Source organism: Coregonus lavaretus (genome assembly GCF_964263955.1).
Source record: "Coregonus lavaretus genome assembly, contig: HAP1_SCAFFOLD_2773, whole genome shotgun sequence".
NCBI classification, from domain to species: Eukaryota; Metazoa; Chordata; class Actinopteri; order Salmoniformes; family Salmonidae; genus Coregonus; species Coregonus lavaretus.
This window is the reverse complement of record NW_028156537.1, coordinates 7,708-17,500: the sequence shown is the minus strand read 5'-3', so window position 1 is coordinate 17,500 and position 9,793 is coordinate 7,708. Positions and strand designations below refer to the sequence as shown.

Below are 9,793 nucleotides of genomic sequence, written 5' to 3'. Positions count from 1 at the left end.
GAGCAGACTGGCTGGGGTTAGAGCAGACTGGCTGGGGTTAGAGCAGACTGGGGCTAGAGCAGACTGACTGGGGTTAGAGCAGACTGACTGGGGTTAGAGCAGACTGGCTGGGGTTAGAGCAGACTGGCTGGGGTTAGAGCAGACTGGGGCTAGAGCAGACTGGCTGGGGCTAGAGCAGACTGGCTGGGGTTAGAGCAGACTGGGGCTAGAGCAGACTGGCTGGGGCTAGAGCAGACTGGCTGGGGCTAGAGCAGACTGACTGGGGTTAGAGCAGACTGACTGGGGTTAGAGCAGACTGGCTGGGGCTAGAGCAGACTGGCTGGGGTTAGAGCAGACTGGCTGGGGTTAGAGCAGACTGACTGGGGTTAGAGCAGACTGGCTGGGGCTAGAGCAGACTGGCTGGGGTTAGAGCAGACTGGCTGGGGTTAGAGCAGACTGGCTGGGGTTAGAGCAGACTGGCTGGGGCTAGAGCAGACTGGCTGGGGCTAGAGCAGACTGGGGCTAGAGCAGACTGGCTGGGGTTAGAGCAGACTGGCTGGGGCTAGAGCAGACTGGCTGGGGTTAGAGCAGACTGGCTGGGGTTAGAGCAGACTGGGGCTAGAGCAGACTGACTGGGGTTAGAGCAGACTGGCTGGGGCTAGAGCAGACTGGCTGGGGTTAGAGCAGACTGGCTGGGGTTAGAGCAGACTGGGGCTAGAGCAGACTGGCTGGGGCTAGAGCAGACTGACTGGGGTTAGAGCAGACTGACTGGGGTTAGAGCAGACTGGCTGGGGCTAGAGCAGACTGGCTGGGGCTAGAGCAGACTGACTGGGGTTAGAGCAGACTGGCTGGGGTTAGAGCAGACTGGCTGGGGCTAGAGCAGACTGGCTGGGGTTAGAGCAGACTGGCTGGGGTTAGAGCAGACTGGGGTTAGAGCAGACTGGCTGGGGTTAGAGCAGACTGGCTGGGGCTAGAGCAGACTGACTGGGGTTAGAGCAGACTGGGGCTAGAGCAGACTGGCTGGGGTTAGAGCAGACTGGCTGGGGTTAGAGCAGACTGGCTGGGGTTAGAGCAGACTGGCTGGGGTTAGAGCAGACTGGGGCTAGAGCAGACCGGCTGGGGTTAGAGCAGACTGACTGGGGTTAGAGCAGACTGGCTGGGGCTAGAGCAGACTGGCTGGGGTTAGAGCAGACTGACTGGGGCTAGAGCAGACTGACTGGGGTTAGAGCAGACTGGCTGGGGCTAGAGCAGACTGGCTGGGGTTAGAGCAGACTGGCTGGGGTTAGAGCAGACTGGGGTTAGAGCAGACTGGCTGGGGCTAGAGCAGACTGACTGGGGTTAGAGCAGACTGACTGGGGTTAGAGCAGACTGGCTGGGGTTAGAGCAGACTGGGGCTAGAGCAGACTGACTGGGGCTAGAGCAGACTGACTGGGGCTAGAGCAGACTGGCTGGGGTTAGAGCAGACTGGCTGGGGCTAGAGCAGACTGGCTGGGGCTAGAGCAGACTGGCTGGGGTTAGAGCAGACTGGCTGGGGTTAGAGCAGACTGGCTGGGGTTAGAGCAGACTGGCTGGGGCTAGAGCAGACTGGCTGGGGCTAGAGCAGACTGGCTGGGGCTAGAGCAGACTGGCTGGGGCTAGAGCAGACTGACTGGGGTTAGAGCAGACTGGCTGGGGCTAGAGCAGACTGGCTGGGGCTAGAGCAGACTGGCTGGGGTTAGAGCAGACTGGCTGGGGTTAGAGCAGACTGGCTGGGGCTAGAGCAGACTGACTGGGGTTAGAGCAGACTGGCTGGGGCTAGAGCAGACTGGCTGGGGCTAGAGCAGACTGGCTGGGGTTAGAGCAGACTGGCTGGGGCTAGAGCAGACTGACTGGGGCTACATTTACATTTACATTTTAGTCATTTAGCAGACGCTCTTATCCAGAGCGACTTACAGGAGCAATTAGGGTTAAGTGCCTTGCTCAAGGGCACATTAACGTCATTTAGCAGACGCTCTTAGCCAGAGCGACTCACAAATTGGTGCGTTCACCCTATAGCCAGTGGGATAACCACTTTACAATTGGGGGGGGGGTAGAAGGATTCCTTTATCCTATCCCAGGTATTCCTTAAAGAGGTGGGGTTTCAAATGTCTCCGGAAGGTGGTGAGTGACTCCGCTGTCCTGGCGTCGTGAGGGAGCTTGTTCCACCATTGGGGTGCCAGAGCAGCGAACAGTTTTGACTGGGCTGAGCGGGAACTATGCTTCCGCAGAGGAAGGGGAGCCAGCAGGCCAGAGGTGGATGAGCGCAATGCCCTCGTTTGGGTGTAGGGACTGATCAGAGCCTGAAGGTACAGAGGTGCCGTTCCCCTCACTGCTCCATAGGCAAGCACCATGGTCTTGTAGCGGATGCGAGCTTCAACTGGAAGCCAGTGGAGTGTGCGGAGGAGGGGGGTGACGTGAGAGAACTTGGGAAGGTTGAACACCAGACGGGCTGCGGCATTCTGGATGAGTTGTAGGGGTTTAATGGCACAGGCAGGGAGGCCAGCCAACAGCGAGTTGCAGTAGTCCAGACGGGAGATGACAAGTGCCTGGATTAGGACCTGTGCCGCTTCCTGTGTAAGGCAGGGTCGTACTCTCCGAATGTTGTAGAGCATGAACCTGCAGGAGCGGGTCACCGCCTTGATGTTGGCGGAGAACGACAGGGTGTTGTCCAGGGTCACGCCTAGGCTCTTCGCACTCTGGGAGGAGGACACAGCGGAGTTGTCAACCGTGATGGCGAGATCATGGAACGGGCAGTCCTTCCCCGGGAGGAAGAGCAGCTCCGTCTTGCCAGGGTTCAGCTTGAGGTGGTGATCCGTCATCCATACTGATATGTCTGCCAGACATGCAGAGATGCGATTCGCCACCTGGTTATCAGAAGGGGGAAAGGAGAAGATTAGTTGTGTATCGTCAGCGTAGCAATGATAGGAGAGACCATGTGAGGATATGACAGAGCCAAGTGACTTGGTGTATAGGGAGAAAAGGAGAGGGCCTAGAACTGAGCCTTGGGGGACACCAGTGGTGAGAGCACGTGGTGCGGAGACAGCTTCTCGCCACGCCACTTGGTAGGAGCGACCGGTCAGGTAGGACGCAATCCAGGAGTGAGCCGCGCCGGAGATGCCCAGCTCGGAGAGGGTGGAGAGGAGGATCTGATGGTTCACAGTATCAAAGGCAGCAGACAGGTCTAGAAGGACAAGAGCAGAGGAGAGAGAGTTAGCTTTAGCAGTGCGGAGAGTCTCCGTGACACAGAGAAGAGCAGTCTCAGTTGAATGACCAGTCCTGAAACCTGATTGGTTTGGATCAAGAAGGTCATTCTGAGAGAGATAGCAAGAGAGTTGGCTAAAGACGGCACGCTCAATAGTTTTGGAAAGAAAAGAAAGAAGGGATACTGGTCTGTAGTTGTTGACATCAGTGGGGTCGAGTGTTGGTTTTTTGAGAAGGGGAGCAACTCTCGCTCACTTGAAGACGGAAGGGACATGGCCAGCGGTCAAGGATGAGTTGATCAGCGAGGTGAGGTAGGGGAGAAGGTCACCGGAGATGGTCTGGAGAAGGGAGGAGGGGATGGGGTCAAGCGGGCAGGTTGTTGGGCGGCCTGCAGTCACAAGTCGCAGGATTTTATCTGGAGAGAGAGGGGAGAAAGAAGTCAAAGCATAGGGTAGGGCAGTGTGAGCAGGACCAGCAGTGTCATTGGACTTAACAAACGAGGATCGGATGTCGTCAACCTTCTTTTCAAAGTGGTTGACGAAGTCATCCACAGAGAGAGAGGAGGGGGGGGGGGATTCAGGAGGGAGGAAAATGTGGCAAAGAGCTTCCTAGGGTTAGAGGCAGATGCTTGGAATTTAGAGTGGTAGAAGGTGGCCTTAGCAGCAGAAACAGATGAAGAAAATGTAGAGAGGAGGGAGTGAAAAGATGCCAGGTCGGCAGGGAGTTTAGTTTTCTTCCATTTCCGCTCCGCTGCCCGGAGCTCTGTTCTGTGAGCTCGCAGTGAGTCATCAAGCCACGGAGCTGGAGGGGAGGACCGAGCCGGCCGGGAGGATAGGGGACACAGAGAGTCAAAGGATGCAGAAAGGGAGGAGAGGAGGGTTGAGGAGGCAGAATCAGGAGATTGGAGGGAGAAGGATTGAGCAGAGGGAAGAGATGATAGGATGGAAGAGGAGAGAGTAGTGGGAGAGAGAGAGCGAAGGTTGCGGCGGCGCATTACCATCTGTGTAGGGGCAGAGTGAGTAGTGTGGGAGGAGAGCGAGAGAGAAAAGGAAACAAAGTAGTGGTCGGAGACATGGAGGGGAGTTGCAGTGAGATTAGTAGAGGAGCAGCATCTAGTGAAGATGAGGTCAAGCGTATTGCCTGCCTTGTGAGTAGGGGGGGACGGTGAGAGGGTGAGGTCAAAAGAGGAGAGGAGTGGAAAGAAGGAGGCAGAGAGAAATGAGTCAAATGTGGACATAGGGAGGTTGAAATCCCCCAAAACTGTGAGGGGTGAGCCATCCTCAGGAAAGGAACTTATCAAGGCGTCAAGCTCATTGATGAACTCTCCAAGGGAACCTGGAGGGCGATAGATGACAAGGATATTAAGCTTAAATGGGCTAGTGACTGTGACAGCATGGAATTCAAATGAGGAGATAGACAGATGGGTTAGGGGAAAAATTGAGAATGTCCACTTGGGAGAGATGAGGATTCCTGTACCACCACCCCTCTGACCAGATGCTCTCGGGGTATGCGAGAACACATGGTCAGACGAGGAGAGAGAAGTAGGAGTAGCAGTGTTTTCAGTGGTGATCCATGTTTCCGTCAGCGCCAGGAAGTCGAGGGACTGGAGGTTGGCATAGGCTGGGATGAAGTCAGCTTTGTTGGCAGCAGAACGGCAGTTCCAGAGGCTGCCTGCGACCTGGAACTCCAGGTGAGGGGTGCGTGCAGGGACCACCAGGTTAGAGAGGCAGCAGCCACGCGGTGTGGGGCGTTTGTGTAGCCTGTGCAGAGAGGAGAGAACAGGGATAGGCAGAGGCATAGTTGACAGGCTGTAGCAAATGGCTACAAAAATGCAGAGGAGATCGGAATGAAATGAGCTAAGCATCTGGGAGAGGAGAGAGCAGGGCCTCCCTCACCAAAAACTTCTACCTCAGAAACTAAAATTGTTTCACTGAACCACCCGAACAAAAACTCTCCCAACTTCCACCTTTAGAAATCAGAATTGTTGTGAACCACAGCGGTTCAATGTTTAAAGGAATAGACTCAACCCACTTTATTCAGCTAGCTAACTATGACACCATAGCTAACTAGCATGCTAGCATCCAATAACACACAGTTTAACACACAGTTTAGCACCAACACTTGGTCACAACAAACCACCAATAGTGTGTTAACTAGCTAACTAGCATGCTAGCATCCAGTAACACACAGTTTAGCACAAGCACTTGGTCACAACAAACCACCAATAGTGTGATAATACACTAAACAGATCATTCGTGTCTGTGTCAAGTTCCTTTCATGACGCAGCAATGATTCAACGTTGGCTAGCTAGGACAAGTATATTGTATTTAGCTACTACAGTACAGTTAGCTGGACGTGTTGGGTAGCTAGCAATGGCCACTGTGTTGACTTTGTTTGAAGAACGGCTAGCTAGCTAGCTTCGTGCTACACCCGGCACACAATGGCTACTGTGTTGACTCTGACTGTTCGAAAAAACGGCTAGTTAGCTCGCTTCGTGCTACAGCCGGCACGGCCGAAGACACTGCCAAGACACACCAATAGTATGATAACACACTAAACAGATCATTCGTGTCTGTGTCAAGTTCCTTTCATGACGCAGCAATGATTCAACGTTGGCTAGCTAGGACAAGTATATTGTATTTAGCTACTACAGTACAGTTAGCTGGTCGTGTTGGGTAGCTAGCAATGGCCACTGTGTTGACTTTGTTTGAAGAACGGCTAGCTAGCTAGCTTCGTGCTACACCCGGCACACAATGGCTACTGTGTTGACTCTGACTCTGTTCGAAAAACGGCTAGTTAGCTCGCTTCGTGCTACAGCCGGCACGGCCGAAGACACTGCCAACCTGCAGTAACTACCCACAACAACCCACGATACCTAGCTATGACGCCGTAGCTAACTAGCAAGCTAGCATCCATTAACACACAATTTAGCACCAATACTTGGTTACAACAAACTGCCAAGAGTGTGTTAGCACACTAAACAGATAATTCATGTCCGTGTCTAGTTCCTTTCATAACGCATAACGCAGCAAAAATTAAACGTTGGGTAGCAGCACATTAACATTGGAAACAGCTCTCCACCGTTGCTAATCGTTACCAGTAGCTACCCGCTAGCTAGCTAGCCTCGTGCTTCGATACTAACCTACAATTACCTACGGAAACCTACAATAACAACAATACTAACCTATAATAAATACAATACCTAACTACAACTAACTACCTACCTACGATCTAATACATGGTTAAGCTTTACTCAACACCATATGAGAAGCTTACCTCCTGCTTACCTCCAGCTAGAGAAAAACACAACCTCTCCCGACAGCAGCCTCACTTAGAGCTAGAGCAGACTGGCTGGGGTTAGAGCAGACTGGCTGGGGCTAGAGCAGACTGGCTGGGGTTAGAGCAGACTGGCTGGGGCTAGAGCAGACTGGCTGGGGCTAGAGCAGACTGGCTGGGGCTAGAGCAGACTGGCTGGGGTTAGAGCAGACTGGCTGGGGCTAGAGCAGACTGGCTGGGGCTAGAGCAGACTGGCTGGGGTTAGAGCAGACTGGCTGGGGCTAGAGCAGACTGGCTGGGGCTAGAGCAGACTGGCTGGGGCTAGAGCAGACTGGCTGGGGTTAGAGCAGACTGGCTGGGGCTAGAGCAGACTGGCTGGGGCTAGAGCAGACTGGCTGGGGTTAGAGCAGACTGGCTGGGGTTAGAGCAGACTGGCTGGGGCTAGAGCAGACTGGCTGGGGTTAGAGCAGACTGGGGCTAGAGCAGACTGGCTGGGGCTAGAGCAGACTGGGGCTAGAGCAGACTGGCTGGGGCTAGAGCAGACTGACTGGGGTTAGAGCAGACTGGGGCTAGAGCACTCACTGCAGGCTGGGGTTAGAACCTCGAACTGCTGGGGTTAGAACATTCAAACCATATGTAGCAGAGGTGATTTGAAATCACACGCTCGTGATGAAAATATCGCCCCTCAGACCACAGATATCCTCTTTGTCTAATGGTTGAGACATTGACTTGGGGAGTGGGAGACCAGGGCTCTTTTCCCACTGCTTACACATACAGTGCATTCGGAAAGTATTCAGACCCCTTCCCTTTTTCCACATTTTGTTACATTACAGCCTTATTCAAATATTGATTAAATAAAAAACATTTCCTCATCAATCTACACACAATACCCCATAACGCAAAAACAGGTTTTTAGAAATTATTGCAAATTTATAAAAAAATAAAAAAATGAAATACCTTTATTTATATAAGTATTCAGACCCTTTGCTATGAGACTCGAAATTGAGCTCATGTGCATCCTGCTTCCATTGATCATCGTTGAGCTGTTTCTAGAACTTGATTGGAGTCCATCTGTGGTAAATTCAATTGATTGCACATGATTTGGAAAGGCACACACCTGTCTATATAAGGTCCCACAGTTGACAGTGCTTGTCAGAGCAAAAACCAAGCCATGAAGTCAAATGAATTGTCCGTAGAGCTCCGAGACAGGATTGTATCGAGGCACAGATCTGGGGAAGGGTACCAAACAATTTCTGCAGCATTGAAGGTCCACAAGAACACAGTGGCCTCCATCATTCTTAAATGGAAGAAGTTTGGAACTACCAAGACTCTTCCTAGAGCTGGCCGCCCGGCCAAACTGAGCAATCGGGGGAGAAGGGCCTTGGTCAGGGAGGTGACCAAGAACCCAATGGTCACTCTGACAGAGCTCCAGAGTTCCTCTGTGGAGATGGGAGAACCTTCTAGGAGGACAACCATATCTGCAGCACTCCATCAATCAGGCCTTTATGGTGGAGTGGCCAGACGGAAGCCACTCCTCAGTAAAAGGCACATGACCCGCTTGGAGTTTGCCAAAAGGCACCTAAAGGACTCTCAGACTATGAGAAACAAGATTCTCTGGTCTGATGAAACCAAGATTGAACTCTTTGGCCTGAATGCCAAGCGTCACGTCTGGAGGAAACCTGGTACCATCCCTACGGTGAAGCATGGTGGTGGCAGCATCATGCTGTGGGGATGTTTTTCAGCAGGAGGGACTGGGAGACTAGTCAGGATCGAGGCAAAGATGAACGTAGCAATGTACAGAGAGATCCTTGATGAAAACCTGCTCTAGAGTGCTCAGGACCTCAGACTGGGGCGAAGGTTCACCTTCCAACAGGACAACGACCCTAAGCACACAGCCAAGACAATGCAGGAGTGGCTTCAGGACAAGACTCTGAATGTCCTTGAGTGGCCCGGCCAGAGCCCGGACTTGAACCCGATCAAACATCTCTGGAGAGACCTGAAAATAGCTGTGCAGCGACGCTCCCCATCTACCCTGACAGAGCTTGAGAGGATCTGCAGAGAAGAATGGGAGAAACTCCCCAAGTACAGGTGTGCCAAGCTTGTAGCGTCATACCCAAGAAGACTCAAGGCTGTAATCGCTGCCAAAGGTGCTTCAACAAAGTACTGAGTAAAGGGTCTGAATACTTATGTGAGGCCAGGTCCTCACCTGTTGGTGTAGATGGGACATTCCTCTGGCTTCAGCTTCAGGCATTCACTGTACGTCCTTACAGCCTCCTGGAACTGGCCTTTCTTCACAAACTCATTTCCTTCTTGTTTCAGTGAATTGAAACAAACTTCTGCTTTTCTAGCTGCAGACAAATTGAAGAAACGATGTTGGTTAAGTAAATGTGTAACATCACACTGAGTAACTTGCCCAAAAATTATATTTTTGTAAGAATCGTATCTCACAAAAATAAGTGAGTGCGGTAATTTTGTCCTTAAAATCCAGGGGAAAATACAACACATTATCACTGTCATTGGTAACTAGGAAGTGAAAGTCAAATCAGCTGTCATTCATGTGATCACGGACAGATAAACCACTGGGGTGTTCTGGGAAAAATCTGCCAGCTCCGTTCTTCCATTAATCAGAGTAAAAAAATAAATGATGGTTGGCTGCAGCATGGCCCTGAGGCTGGGGCTGGGGAATAGGGCTAGGGTATAGGGTTGGGGGCTAGGGTATAGGGCTGGTGGATGGGGTATAGTGCTGGGGAATAGGGCTGGGATATAGGGCTGGGGTATAGGGCTGGGGTAGGGGTATAGGGCTGGGGAATAGGGCTGGGGAATAGGGCTGGGGAATAGGGCTGGGGAATAGGGCTGGGGTATAGGGCTGGGGTAGGGGTATAGGGCTGGGGAATAGGGCTGGGGAATAGGGCTGGGGAATAGGGCTGGGGTATAGGGCTAGCTGCTGCACAGCCCTGGAAAAGTGCTTGGTCAGGAAATCCTGCTGAAACACCTCTTACTGTTATAAAGACTCCTCCAGCAGACAGTATCTCTCCTCTCTCTGTTCCACTAGTCACCTCCAGCAGACAGTTTCTCTCCTCTCTCTGTTCCACTAGTGACCTCCAGCAGACAGTATCTCTCCTCTCTCTGTTCCACTAGTCACCTCCAGCAGACAGTATCTCTCCTCTCTCTGTTCCACTAGTCACCTCCAGCAGACAGTATCTCTCCTCTCTCTGTTCCACTAGTCACCTCCAGCAGACAGTATCTCTCCTCTCTCTCTGTTCCACTAGTCACCTCCAGCAGACAGTATCTCTCCTCTCTCTGTTCCACTAGTCACCTC

At 52.3% G+C, this 9,793-nt stretch overlaps 1 pseudogene across 1 annotated transcript in view; it reads right to left on the bottom strand.

The window, feature by feature from the left end:
- Positions 1 to 8,822, bottom strand: part of LOC311126256 (sperm-associated antigen 1-like) — a 21,498-nt pseudogene extending 12,676 nt beyond the window's left edge. Inside the window, exon 1 of the transcript in view lies at positions 8,681 to 8,822. The product of the transcript in view is annotated as a sperm-associated antigen 1-like (transcript). The remainder of the gene's footprint in view (positions 1 to 8,680) is intronic.
- Between the last annotated feature and the right edge of the window lie 971 nt (positions 8,823 to 9,793).